This window comes from Protopterus annectens, chromosome 8.part0, assembly GCF_019279795.1.
Source record: "Protopterus annectens isolate FY-2018-M chromosome 8.part0, PAN1.0, whole genome shotgun sequence".
In the NCBI taxonomy this organism is placed as follows: domain Eukaryota; kingdom Metazoa; phylum Chordata; order Ceratodontiformes; family Protopteridae; genus Protopterus; species Protopterus annectens.
Genome location: NC_056741.1, coordinates 849926776 through 849941893, shown reverse-complemented (window position 1 = coordinate 849941893; position 15118 = coordinate 849926776). Strand labels below are relative to the sequence as shown.

At 44.7% G+C, this 15118-nt stretch overlaps 1 protein-coding gene across 3 annotated transcripts in view; it reads right to left on the bottom strand.

Moving 5' to 3' along the window:
* XRCC1 (X-ray repair cross complementing 1) overlaps window positions 1-15118 on the bottom strand; it is a 1655904-nt gene that overhangs the window by 571280 nt on the left and 1069506 nt on the right. The gene's annotated exons all lie outside the window — the stretch shown is intronic.

Sequence of the window (15118 nt, the reverse complement as noted above, 5' to 3'; positions counted from 1 at the left end):
TTTCTTGAACCGATTTTGAAAGAGAGTTAGGTGAAGAAGTCATGTTAGCCTCCAGGCTGTCAGATGTAATGATTTCAGGTCTTGATGTACAGTCCTGTAACTGTGTTGTGTTAGGAGCAGGGGCCATAGGGTCAGAGGCCATGGTTTGGTCCGAGTTATGGTCAATAGCAATGGGTACCAGTGTTGCCTTGGCCAGTCTGGAGCTATCAAAATACCTGTAGGTTGCTCTGCTTTGATCTTCAGTATCACCCTGGTCAGCAGAGGCAGAGGAGGGAATGCATAAATTTTTAGAGAATTCCAGCTGAAGGAGAGAGCATCCGTTTTCCAGGCTAGAGGATGGTGAGTCCTTGTGCAGAACTTTTTCAGGTGATGATTTAAGTGGGAAGCGAAAAGATCTACATCCGGTCTTCCCCATGTCTTTGTCAGTTGAGACAAAACGTGAGGGTGCAGCATCCATTTGTGTGGATCCATGAAATTTCTGCTCAGGTTGTCCGCCAGCACATTGTCCTTGCCTGGTACAAACTGGGATTGTAAATGTATCTTCAGGCTCAGGGATTTTTCCCAGAGAAGCATTGTTAGTCTGCAGAGGGGATAAGAATGAGTGCCTCCCTGCTTGTTTATGTACCACATGACAGTGTTGTCATCCGTCCTTATTAGCAAATGCCCCTGTTGTAGTGATTTTTCGAAAGTCTCGATTGCATGCATCACTGCCAACATTTCCTTTTGGTTTATGTGCAGATGTCTTTCCTTTGGGGTCCATTGCCCTTGAATGCATCTGTCCTCCATGTGCGCCCCCCATCCATGGTCTGAGGCGTCTGTTGTAATCATTTGGCCTGCTTGAGGTCTGTTGAAAGACATGCCTTTGTTTAGCTGACTGGCTTGAGCCCACCATAAAAATTCTTTTTGCAGACATGCAATAAGTGGGATTATGTCCTCTAGGCTTTGGCTGTGTTGAGACCATAAGTTTTTTTAAATACCATTGCAGCTTTCTCATATGAAGTCTTGCCAAAGGTATCAGAAGGATGCAAGATGCTATGAACCCCAGGGCCTGCAGGATTTTCCTTGCAGTCATCTGGGAGAGTTTTGCTAGGCCTTTGAAGTACTCTGGTAAATGCTGCTGTTTTTCCTCTGTGAGGTAGGCCATTTGGTTTTCTGTGTCCAGTTTGGCTCCTAAGAAGATAATCTGTTGGGATGGCAGTAGTTTAGACTTCTGAATGTTGACTGTGTATCCCAAGGCCTGCAGTAGATGCATGACGTAGTCCAAATTTTCTTTTAAGGTTTGTTTGTTGCCTGCTTGTATGAGGCAGTCGTCCAAGTAGGGGTATATTTGAATCCCCTGCAGTCTGCAGTGTGCCACTACTGATGCCAGGCATTTCGTGAACACTCTGGGTGCAGTAGATAAGCCAAACGGCAATGCTGAGAATTGATAATGCTCTGTCCCTGCAAGAAATCTGAGGTATCTTCTGCAGCTTTGTCTGATTGGGACATGCAGGTATGCCTCCTTGAGGTCCAGAGTGACCAGCCAAGACCCCTTGCCCAGCATGGGAAGGAGTTGCTGCAACGTCAGCATTTCGAACTTTGGCACTATGAGAAAAGTGTTTAGAGATGACAAGTCCAGTATGGGTCTCCATTTGTTTTCTTTTCTTGGAACAAGGAACAGCCTTGAATAAAATCCCTGGCCTTGCTCCTGAGGAGGAACCCTTTCTATTGCTTTTATACTTAACAGCTTGGAAACTTGAGAGAGTGCCTCTGCCCTTTGATGATGTGGCAGGTTTGGCATGCCTTGTCTTATTGGTAATGTGTGGAAGTGGAACCTGTAAAATACAGTTTTGTACCTACCATAAATGTAGATGTTCGAAGATCCACATTGCTGCAGTCATAACCTGTGGGTAGTCCGCTGTCCTCGGTCGGCCCGAATACCAAAGTGTTAGGCTGGCGTCGGTCATGGTCGCTCAGATCTGACGTCAGTACGCCGTGGTATTAAAGCGCATGACCGACGTCATATCCTCAGTCTTTCTTGCCCCAGATGTCAGAAGGCCCTAAAAAGAAAGGCCATAGCCAAAAACAGAAAACCTTCAAACACCCATGTACAAACACTATTTACAACCCAAACCACACAACCACCCCAAACTACAGTGGGGAAAGAGGGAGGGTAAATTGGACTGCAGCAATGTGGATCTTCGAACATCTACATTTATGGTAGGTACAAAACTGTACTATGTTCTTCATCTCACATTGCTGCAGTCATAACCTGTGGGTAGAATCCCAAAGCAAAGGTAAAGGGAGGTTGGCAAAATCATAAAGCATTGGGAGCTGCTAACATGCCCTGTAAAACTGCAGTGGCAAACCCAGCCCTAGATTTGGAATAAAGAGGAGATGGTAATGTTTAGAAAAAGTGTGCACTGAACTCCAAGTAGCTGCCTCCAAAATATCTTTAGTAGCTACACCCCTTAAAAAGCAGTAGAAGTGGCAGTAGCCCTAGTGGAATGAGGTCTGATTCCAGCCGGAATCTCCTTACCATGATGAGAATAACAAAAAGCAATACAATGGCCAATCCACTTAGAAATAGTTTGTTTTGAAACAGGTTTCCCTGAGAGCCCAAAGCAAAAGAAACAAACAACTGTTGAGACTGTCTGAACCCTTAGTTCTGCTCAAATAATAACGCAACTGCCTGTGAATATCCAAAGAGTGCAAAATTTTCTCCCTTTATTTTGGGGATCAGCATAAAATGTAGGCAAATGAATAGATTGGTTCAAGGCCACATTTGAAACCACTTTAGGCATAAAAGTAGGGTTAGTACGCAGGGATACCCTATCCTTATGAAAAATCAGGAAGGGTTCAACTGCCATTAGAGCCTGTAATTCAGATACCCTTCTAGCAGACGTAATGGCCAACAAAAAAGCAGTCTTCCAAGACAAAAACTTCAACTCAGATGTAGCTGCAGGTTCAAAAGGAGGTAAAGTGAGTTTTTCCAACACAAAATTGAGATCCCAGGAAGGAGTAGGAGCTCTACGTGGGGGTCTTATGTTCTTTGCCCCTCTAAGAAATTGCTTAAACAAAGGATGAGAGAATAATGGTGGGTCACAGTCATAGTGAGCAGAAATGGCTGCAGCATGAACTTTTACAGAGGAGAAAGACAATCCCTTGTCCAATAATTCTGTAAGATACTGAAGTGAAACACTCAAATTAGGCCCTGAAACATCAAAGCTCTTTTCTTTGCTCCAAATAAAAAATCTCCTCCATTTATCAGCATAAACTTTCCTTGTACTAGGCCTTCTGGCCTCCAAAATGACATTCAAAACTTGTTGAGGAAGCTGCGACTCTCCAGGTTCTAGAACAGAATATGCCAGGCTGTCAAATGCAGGGACTGTATCCTGACATTGAGGAAATGATTGCCTGCCTGGGACAAAAGGTGTGGAATTGATGGCAAAGGCCAAGGAGGCTCCCGTACTAAACTCCTCAGCAGAGGGTACCAGTGCTGCCGTGGCCAATCTGGAGCTATTAGAATCATGGAGGGCTTGTCCTGTCTGACCTTCAAGAGCACCTTGGGAAGGAGAGGCAGAGGAGGAAAGGCATAGACGTGAAGATTGTTCCAACTGAATGATAGAGCATCCACTTTCCAAGCTTTTGGGTGAAACATCTTTGTGCAAAACTTTGGCAACTGGAAATTTAGTGGAGAAGCGAACAGATCTATGTCTGGAGTCCCCCAAATCACTGTCAACTGTCGAAATACATGAGGATCCAACTTCCACTGTGGGATCCACCATCTGTCTGCTCAAAACATCCGCTAAGGAGTTCTGTGCTCCTGGCAGAAACCTTGCCTGAAGAGTGAGGTGCAAACTGAGAGCAATGTCCCACAAAATCATAGCTTGCCTGCAAAGAGGGTACGAATGGGTTCCCCCTTGCTTGTTGATGTACCACATGACAGTTGTGTTGTCTGTTTGAATCAACACTTGTCCTGGGTGAAGTAGATCCTTGAAAGCCATCAATGCAAATTGGACTGCTAACATCTCCTTCAAGTTGATATGCAAATGTTGAAGTCTGGCAGGCCACGTGTCTTGAACCCATTTTCCATTGAGGTGTGCTCCCCAAGCCTTGTCTGAGGCATCCGTCGTTAAGATCTGACTCGCCTCTGGTCGGGTCACAGAGAGTCCCTTGTTTAGGTGACATTCCTGAGCCCACCACAAAAATTCCTTTTGAATGCAAGGTATTATCTGAATGACAGTGTCCAAATCGTGGCAGTGTTGAGTCCATACACTTTTGAGATACCATTGTAGCTTCCTCATATGCAGTTTGGCATTGGGAAGCACCAGAATACAAGATGCCATGAACCCCAAGGCTTGAAGGACTGTCCTTGCAGTCAGCCTGGACCGTAGAGACAATTGTTGGAAGTAAAGGGTAAGATTTCTTTGCTTGTCCGGGGTCAAAAATGCCATCTGAGAGGCTGTATTCAGTCTCACAGCCAGAAAGCACATGTCCTGAGAGCGTACTAGACTGGACTTTGTTTCGTTCACAGAATACCCTACGCACCTTAACACTGCCATAACATACTGTAGATGGTGAAGTAGCTTGTCTTTGTCTTGAGCAAGAATCAGGCAATCGTCCAAATAAGGATAAATTTGTATTCCTCTTAACCGTAAGAAGGCTATCACTGGAGCCAGAACCTTTGTGAACACCCTGGGCGCAGTAGATAAGCCAAAGGCAATGCGCAATGCAGAGAACTGATAATGTAAAGTCCCAGCCCGAAAACGCAGGAATCTCCTGCAACTGGGCCTGATAGGAATATGAAGATAAGCCTCTTTGAGATCCAGAGTTACCATCCAGTGATCTTTGCCCAACAGAGGCAGAAGTTGTTGCAAAGTCAACATTTTGAATTTTGGAATGTCCAGGTATGTGTTGAGGATAGACAAATCCAGGATTGGCCTCCAAGTGTTTCCTTTCTTTGGAACAAGAAACAGGCGAGAATAAAATCCTAGGCCCACTTCTGACAGAGGGACCTGCTGTATAGCCCCCATTTGAAGAAGTAAAGAAATCTGTTTGTGAGCCTCCACCCTTTGCTGAGGAGGAACGTCTGGCATGCCTTTGAAAGGAGGCAATGTGTGGAAATAAAACTTGTAGCCTCGGTCTATAATGTCCAACACCCATTTGTCCTGGGTGATCAAAAGCCAATTTTGCCTGAAAAGTGCCAACTTTCCTCCCAGAGGAGCTGCCAGACAGGAAGGATCTGGCAGCTGAAGATGCAGGTCATTGGGTCTGTTTACGAAAGGACTGGCCCCTGCCCTCACCTGTAGATTGTGCAGGGGAACTCCACGTCCTAGGCCTGAAAGAACCCTGAGCTCTGCCCCTACCACGTCTAGATCTGCCCCTAGACTGTAAATCAGAAGAAGGGTAAGCCCACCCCTTAGTAGGCCAATTTCTGCTAAACTTAGGGGGCTGCACCTGCAAAAAATCCTTAACAGTCTGCATAGACTTAGCTTTGTCTTCCATTTTCTTCAAGACTGACTCCACAGGAGAACCAAACAAAACTTCAGACTGAAGGGGAGCATCCAAAATTCGAGCTTTAACATGCTCTGACAAGTTCTGATCCTTAAGCCAGGCGTGCCTACGAATAACTGATCCAGTGGCAGCCACCCTGGAAGAAGCCTGTAAAGCATCGAAACCACACTGCAAAGAATGCTTACCCACCTGATCAGAGGCATGAACCAAATCCTGTAATTCCTTACACTCTATGCCCTCTGCCAAAGCATCTACCTTAGATTTTAACTGAGTAAGGAGAAAATTCTGGTATTTCAGCATATGAAACTGGCAATTCAAAGCCCTCATTGCGAGAGTGGAAGAGGTATACACTTTTTTACCCCACCTATCCAAAGCTCTAGAATCTTTATCCATAGGAACTGGATTCATTACAACAGAAGCCCTGACACCCTTAGGTCCCTGGCTAATAGTTTCTGGGTCAGCCCTTGGGCTCTTATACAAATATTTATGAGCCTCTGGCACTCTGTAATACCTATCTGGTTTAACCGGTGCAGGAGGCAAAGAGTCTGGATTAAGGGAAGCCTCAGAGAAAACATCCTGAACAACATCCAAAACAGGAGGTATAGCCAAAGGCCTATGTTGTGGTAAAAACAGAAATTCCCTAAGCCTCTTTCGGGAATCTGAGAAATCCTGACCTTCCCATTTAAAATGCTCCCTCATAGAATGCAGGGTTTCTGAAAAAGAAAAATCCTCTGGAGGAGAAGCAGAAGGACTAGAATCATCTGCGTCTGAATCAGAATAAGGAGGAAAATCCTGAATGTCTTCAGCCGAAGACTCTGAGTAATCTGAAGAATGTTCCAAACCTTCCACCTCTGGCTCCACCCTAGGCCTCTTATCTGGAGGGGGCATAGAACCTCTGATTAAGGTAATCAAATCTTCTGCCATTTTAGCATGTGTTTTTAGGTACAGAACCTGCAGAACTAGGACTGACACCAGAGGAAGACAAACCAGGCCTGACCTTGGAAGGTACCTTAGAGACAGAAGGGGAAGGCCTAACCACCTTATGCAAAGAAGGGAGTACAGCAACTTGAGAGGCCCCCTCAGCCTGACCCGACTCCTGAGAGGCCACATCTTGCAAAATTAAAGGCTCCCCCTGAGACTCAGCTGAAACCTCGGCTGGATCCACAGATTCCACCGTAGTTTCTAAAGAACCGGTGTCCGGAACGGGCGACTCATCCTGCTTGGACTTTAACGATTTTTCCTTGCGCTTCTTAGCGGTAGCGGGCGTCGGAGGATCCGACGGCATATTGTAATTACACCGCTTACCGAAAACAAGCCTAGCGCAATCTAACCTACGTTTAATGGTGCGCTTATTAAATCTAGCACAAAAGCGACACCCGACTACGTCGTGCTCAGGCCCCAAGCAAGGAATACAGAGAGAGTGGTAATCCCTATGAGGTATCTGTTTCCCACAAGAAATACAATTATTCACTTTTTCTGACATCCGGATTTAACTGAGGCAAGAAAAGACAAAAATATTCCCCAACGGGGTACTTAGCCCAACTTGGTTTTCGGTCTGAAACTCAGAATACGAAAATTTCAGGATGCCGAACGGCACTTGCAAACGCTGCTTCTGCTTCGGACCATGCGGCAAGAAAGACTGAGGATATGACGTCGGTCATGCGCTTTAGTACCACGGCGTACTGACGTCAGATCTGAGCGACCATGACCGACGCCAGCCTAACACTTTGGTATTCGGGCCGACCGAGGACAGCGGACTACCCACAGGTTATGACTGCAGCAATGTGAGATGAAGAACATCCTTTGTCTATCAAATCCAGAATCCAGTTGTCCCTGGTTAAGATATGCCAGTTTTGTGAGAATAAGGATAATTTTCCGCCCAAAGGTGCTTCTCTTTGAACCTTTGTAGGTGGAACGAAAGTCAAGTCATTGTGATTGTCCTTGTGGTGCAGCTGAACTGTCTGCGCCACTTCTTTGATTTGGAGGTTGCCATTGGCGGCCCCTGTAAGATCCTCGGTATTGCCCTCTACCTCGGGCACGTCTGCTTTTTCCCCTTTGAAACTTGTCTGAGCCGGGGAAGGACCAATTCTTTGAGGGCCAGTTTCTGCTGAATCTGGGTGGCTGAACCTGAAGGAAATCCTTGACTGTCTGTACTGACTTTGCTTTTTCCTCTATGGATTTCAATACATCTTGTGCATTAGCACCAAAAAGCTTCTGTTTTTCCAAAGGTGCATCAAGTAACTTTACTTTAACATGGTCAGGCAAAGACTGATCCTTTAACCAAGCATGTCTACGTATCATAGCCCCAGTCATAGCTGCCCTACATGAAGCTTCCAGTGCATCATAACCACACTGAAGAAAATGGTTATTAACCTGCTGAGTGTTATGTATATGATCCTGCAATGCCTTTTTATCAATAGGCTCAGGCGAGGCTAACTTTTTCTGTAAATCATCCAGGAGAAAATCCTGGTACTGAAACACGTGAAAAAGGCAGTTTAGTGACCTCATGGCTAGGGTAGTAGAGGTATATACTTTTTTACTCCATCTCTCCAGGGACCTTGCTTCTCTGTCCGCTGGCAGTGGGTTTTTGGCAGAGGAGGTAGCCACTCCCTTGGGGCCCTGTGAAATAGTTTCTAGATCCACAGAGTGGGCCTTAAAAAGGTGCTTGTGAGTGTCAGGGACCCTATAATATCTGTCCGGCTTGACAGGAGCCGGAGGAAGAGAATTAGGGTTAGCACTGGAGTCAGAGAAAACATCATCCAAAACATCCATAACAGGTGGAATAGCCAAAGGTCTGTGCTGGGGAAGCTTGAGGAAGGTACGGAGCCTTTTCCTGGAGTCAGAGAATTCCTGACACTGCCATTGAAAATGTTCCCTCATGGAATGCAGGACTTCACCAAATGAGAAATCCTCTGGAGGGGAGGCAGAGGGAATTGATTCCTCAGCATCAGAGTCCTCGTAGGCCTGGAAGGATTCTTCTTGGGTATCAGAATGTTCAGAATCCCCAGAGGCTTCATCCGAAGAGAGGTTGTCCGCCTGCTCAGTTCAAGGCCTTTTCTCTGCAGGTGGCTGAGAACCCCTTTCCGGATGAGGCTGAGACCCCCTGATAAGGGAAATAAGATCAGCAGCCAGAGACATGATCTGCTTATCAGAAGAAGGGGCCTGGGCAGTAGGTCTAGGATGGGCCTTAGCCTGACTGGCGGCCTTAGCACGTGCAAAGGCCTTGATGGACATGGATACAGGAGGCCTAGCAGCCCCACGTGCAGGCGTAACCTTGTCCACAGAAATGGTGTCGGGTAGATCCAGAACTTCGGTTTCCGGAGGAAAATCAACAACCGGCACCGGGGAGATCTCCGAGACCGAAGGTCGTGTTAACGCTGTGTCGTCAGCCTGGAGCGGTAGATTTACCACTTCCGAAGGGACTGGAGCACTAGCAGAGGGTTTGGGAGTAGCATCGGTAGTGGACGTGGGCCGAGGATGTCGGTCCCGGTCCTTGCGTTTTTTAGCAGATTGGGTAGTCGGTTGATCCGACGGCATGATATACGCAAAAGATTCACCGAAAAAGTTGTCGGCGAATTCTGCCTGGCGCCTGAGAGTGCGCTTATTAAAGCAAGCACAGGCAGCACAGGCTGAGACGTCGTGGTCTGGGCCCAGGCAAGGAAGGCAGAGAGAATAGAAGTCCTTATGAGGTATTTGTTTACCACAAGACAAACAATTATTAACTTTCTCAATTTGTTCTGACATCGGCTGAGGCAAGAATAAATGTTCCCCAACGGGGTACTTAGCTTTTAGATGACTTCGGTACTGCAAACACAGGAGCTGACTGACCGGCACTTGCAAACTGCTTCTGCTTCGGGCACCGCGCGGCAAGAAAGACTGAAGAAGATGGCGTCGGCCGATGCCTTTATACTCCAGCCGTTGTGACGTCGGAGAGGAGGTGACACCAGCCAGACCCAGACTTTGGAATTCGGCCGACCGAGGGCTGCCTGAGGCAGGACAACCCATATGTTATGACTGCAGTTGCATTCTTGAAGGACATCTACCCAATCTGACTCACCTCCACGGACCCAAATGGAGTGCATTGGCTCCTAGATTCCTCAAGCTCCGATGGAGCCGAGAGCGTCTGAGCAATGGTCAGATCTGATGATCCCGTAATAGGTCTCAGGTCCGATGGTTCCACTAATATCAGCTCAGGTCATTCCGACTCTGAAGTCCCAGGTCAGATTTGAGGAGGAATCTGAGCAGAAGGCGAGGATGTCGTTGGATCCAAAGCCCACGGGATTGGATCTGATAACAGCTTGGCCAGTGCCAGTGTCCTTAATAGTCTCTGCACCACTCAATCCATGTCATCGTTGGATAGGCTCCTGGGAGACCAAGTGGAGGGGGGCTGCAGACTTAGAAGGTTGAAGTATAGGTGATCTTAGAGTAGGGGAGAACGACTCCAGGACAGAGGACCAGCTCCACAACTTGAACTCTACTGGCACCAAGACTGATGGTGCTGGAGCTGTAGATTTTTCAAATTCGACAGGCTTAGGATCTGGAGTCGAAATTTTGGCAACCTTTTTTGAAGGCTCCGATGGAGCACTAGATGAGGAAGATCTCTTCTTAGACTTGTCAGATTATGAAGATGGAGACTGGTCAGACTTTGATAAACCAAGATCTTCTTGTATTGTTTCTGAGAAGGGGGGGTTTTAAGAGACCACTCAGTATCAATTTGTTTTTCCTTTCCAGGAGAGCCCTTTAATTAAAGGAATGGCAAATGGAACAAGACTCCTGGAGATGGACAGCTCCTAGGCAATAGACACAAATTGTGTGTCTATCAGTTAGGGACATTTTCTGTCCACATTTTTCGAAAACTGAGGGTTTCGAATCGACATCCTGAAAACAAGGTATAGTAACAAGGGAAAATTAGCTACAGAAGCTTTTTTATTTATTTATTTTTTAACAACAACAATTTAACAGAAAACTTAACTACAAAAAGATATACAAAGGATGAAAGGAGGGCACAGTCCTCTAACTTAAATGGGCTATATCCAGAAGACTGAAAGGAAAGGGGGTAGCCCTCTAACAAACGGGCTTACGGTAAGGCAATTCTCTAATTTAAACGAGCTAACCTTAAAAATTCCTAAAAGAGAAAAACAACAGTAAGAAGAGCCCTCTAACCGAAACGGACTATTAAGAGTCTTAAGGTGGAGGCCGGGATAGGGACAATAAGGCCTAGGATGAAGATGATGGCCAACAGCAGAAAAACAGGCAAAACAAGCGGAAATAACAAACTAGCACAATAACTAGTTATCTAAATCAATAATAGTGAAAAACAGGCAGTTCCCCAACAATAGTAATTATAAGAAAGAGTATACTTAGCCAGAGCCAGTAGAACAAGCACCCAATCTTGTTTAGCGGCAAACAAGATCTGGGGAGCTTTCCTACTGCATGCTGGGATAGGGTTCAGTCACGAGCTAGTGGAAGACCTCGAGCTTGTGTATAAAGGCTGAGTCGGATCTGAAGATTGGATCCAAACCCATCCTGGTAAGAATGAAGGCAAGATAGAACAACACATCTGGTATTTACCGAGGAATTTGGTACAGTTGAGAGGTATGAGACATCTATAAACCTTCCAAAAACTGCAGTCAAAGCCTGTATTCTCACTACCTAGCAAAACTCTTAAATACAATCCCTGCACCAATCAGGGCAATACAAAACATTCACTTGGTATAGGCACAAACAAAAGAATTCCTCTCAAATTCATGGCTTTGCACATGTTTCTCTTCTGGCTAATAATTTCAGCTCATATTCCTCTAATATCTATAAACACCCTATCTCACCTTTTCCTGGTTTTATTTCTCTTACTCTAAATCTTGCTTTTATTATTTATTTTTCCTCTCTGTCATATCTACTCCACTTAATACCTCTATCAATAAATTTCTCACTTTCCCCTCCCTTCATGTCCTCATCCTTATATACTATTTGAAAGTTCTGCTCTGACATTTGCTTTATGAGTAATACTTATGTCAACACATTTCAATTCTACATGATACTGTATTGACCTTGTTTTAATGATGGTATATGTACATTATTCTACATACCATATGTATATTAATATTTGTATTAAAATATGTAATTGTAGTATATTATAATATATCAATTTTCTCCTACGTGTATGTATCTTCTGCTCTTATACTTGTGTAGCTCTTCTCCCCACTTTGACCTCCACTGAAAACAGATAAAATTATACAGTCAGACTTCTCCATAAAACAAATTTCAATAAATGATAATTTTTAAGAAGATAATCAAAACGTAAAAAAGTACAGGATCGAAAAGAAAAAAGTTACTAAGAGACCAGATAGACTACCAATAACAATAGGTATTCCCCAAGGTCCTAAACATCACCAAACTGAAAAAATATTTGAGTGATGTGCCTGATAACCAATTGCAAGGAAATGAAAGGAAGGTTGTTTTTGAACAAACAGCATTACAAAGGTCAGAAAGAATATTGGACAGACAGGAAAATCAAACTAATTACAACAACAATTACCATTAATTTTTGAGCGATTATGGTGAAGAAAACTGCAAGCAAGTGGTCCTTCACTAGGTTCCCAAAGGTATGGTTTCTCCTAGAGGAAGTATTTTACTTTAATGGAAGAGCTCCCTTTCTAGCCATGTTTGCAGCCTTTATGGTATCTTATAAGTACTTTTCCGACATTTTGCAACAGTCTTTCGTGGACTGGATAAAAGGCAGAAGATTAAAGCCATACTGGGTTTTTCAAGTTTTTTTTTCTTAATTCACCTTTCGCAGTAGACATTCTAATGAGAAAAGCTTTTAAGCAACTTTACTCTCTTGGAATTATTGAGCTGAAAACTTACAGGGTGGTAATCCATGGATGATTAGCCCCACAGTAGAAAAGGCTGAGGATCTTAAGAAAGGAATCTCTTTGTCACAGAAGCATTTGCTGACTATATGTGCTTCGAAGGCAGAAGGACTCTGAATGTCCGAGAGCAGTCCTCCCCAGGCCGAAACTACCGGAACAGACAACCCCCAGCCCCCCCCCCGAATCTCCTGCTCTGAACAGAGAGTCAGAGCCAAGCTGCTGAACGCTGAAACTCCGATGGGAAGCGACAGCTCCAAAAACTTTGGAGTCAAAGTCAACCCCCCAGAACCTACGTCAAGGCTACTGCTCTGAGACACACACGGAACCAACACCATCGGCGTTGAACACATTGGGGAAATAGTTGGAGGCAAAGCTGTGATAACTATTGGCTCCAACAAATGACTCCGAAACTGAAGGCCGAATCAGAGAAGGAGCCACGGGACTGAATGGGGAAAACCTCATAGATCCAGGAGGAGACAGAACAGGCAAAATCCCAGTCTAAATCTGTGCTTCGAGAAACTGCCTCATCAATTTACCAGCATTTTTATCAGACAATGAGAAGACTTGAAGCAGAAGGATGTAGAAGCAAGTCTGGAGGTTCCTTTTGGAGAGATCTCTGAGCTGAACTGCCTAGCCCCGAACTAGGGACCGAGGTATGGGGCAGAGAGGCAACAGTAGGAATGGAAGGAGAAGGCTCCGAAGCCTTCAGTTCTGACAGCTTTGGTGCCTTTTTAACAGGCTCTGATTGAGAAGTGGAAGATCTGTTGGGAAGAACGCTTCCTTGTTTCCTGGGCCTCTTTATGCTTTCTAGAGGGGGTTTGACCCCCTGAAGTAGAAGGAACAGTAAGAGCAAAAGAAGCAGGCAGTAACCCCTTGGGGAGCAACTTATTTTGACATCCCGCCAAAGCCTGTGGGTGAAAAACCACACAAACTGAACAGGTGCTATCCAAATCTGCAGGCCCCAAGCAATAGACACACTCCCTGTGGGCATCAGATAAGGGAATTCTACAGGAAGTGGAGTTCATGAAACCTAAAGGAAAACTTTTTTTTTTTTTTTTTTTGTAGAAAAAGAAAGAGATGGAGAGGATGGAAAAGGTTATGGCAGACAGAAACCTGAATACCATTTACCAAACTACACTACAAAATTAAATAAGGTGGGGGCAGAAGATAAGAAAGAAGAAAGATACTGGTGATATTTGACTCGCTGCGAAAATGCACAAAGTTGGAGTAGCTCAAGAACACCAAAACCTCACTGCTTGTACAATAAGCGGCAAATGAGATCTGGGGTACTCTGGAGGAAGAGGCATTATGGATAGGAAAGAGGAGTTTGAGCTTCGAATCTCAAGCTAGTGAAATGGCTGAGGGTCAGAACCACGAGCCCACAGGTTAATGAACAAATGAAAATGACAACATCAGATGCTCACATTTATAAAATCTGAGTTGTTTCTTTTGTTTCTTACCATAAATAGAAGTTATGTCCTTACCATAACGTTCCATGTGGAGTGTTCATCTCGCCTTTGTTCTTATACATGGGTTCGGAGCCGATCCTCGGCTCCGTGCCGGCCTCTTGCAAGCTCTGCATCGAGAAGAAGCTCGAGACAATCTAATACCCACAATCCCCCTCTGCCTTTACCTCAGATCTAGTTTGCAAGCAAACCAATCTCCAGAGAGAGCACATTCATGCTTACATCACATATGCCCAGAAATAAGAATTTATACATAACTATATATATAGAAAGACAAATAGACATATATATATATATATATATATATATATATATATATATATATATATATGTCAACTATGTACACAATATTTGTAGCAGCAGCAGCAGGATGATCCTGGCCAGGCATCAAAAGAACGTTCTTCTTAGGGCGGAGGGTGGGAATGTAAGAACAAAGGCGAGATGAACACTCCACATGGAACGTTATGGTAAGGACATAACTTCTATATGTGATAGTGTTCAATCTCGCCGTTTGTTCTTACACATGGGTAGCGTCCCTAGCTCCTTGTTCCTGAGGAACTCACGGAAGGACGTTCTTGAGCACAGTGGAACCAAAGGTTGCCCTGTCCCTAGAAGCCTTGTCTACCTTATAATGAGAAATGAATGTATGTGGCTTAGACCAAGTAGCAGCCGCACAAATAGCGTCCAATGGTAGGCGGGCTGCATGAGCCAAAGATGTAGACACTGACCTTGTGGAATGTCCTTTGGGTTTGTGCAAAAGAGTTTGATTTGAAGAATCGTAGACATAGATTATACAATCCGTTAACCACTTAGAAAGAGTTCTTTTGGTAACTGCTAGTCCTTTCCTGCTCTCAGCAAAAGCCACAGAGTTGATCAGTTTTTCTGTGATCTTTTGTTCTATCCAAGTAAAATCTTAGTTGTCTGTGAACATCTAATTTGTGCAACATGTACTCCATTTTGTTGGAGTGATTTTTGAAGAAAGTGGGTAATTCAATGGACTGATTAATACTGTTAATAGAACACACTTTAGGGAGGAAGGATGAATTGGTTCGAAGAGAAACTCTGTCAGAGTGAAAGATCAAATAAGGGTGCTTGATGGAGAGAGCCTGAAGTTCAGATACTCACCTAGCGGAAGTAATGGCTACCAAAAATAGAGTCTTCCAGGACAAAAATTTTAATGGGCAAGAAGAGGCAGGTTCAAAGGGGGGCAACATTAATTTAGATAACAACAAGTTTAGACTCCAAGGTGACGTAGGAGATCTGACTGGTGGTCTAATATGGAAAACC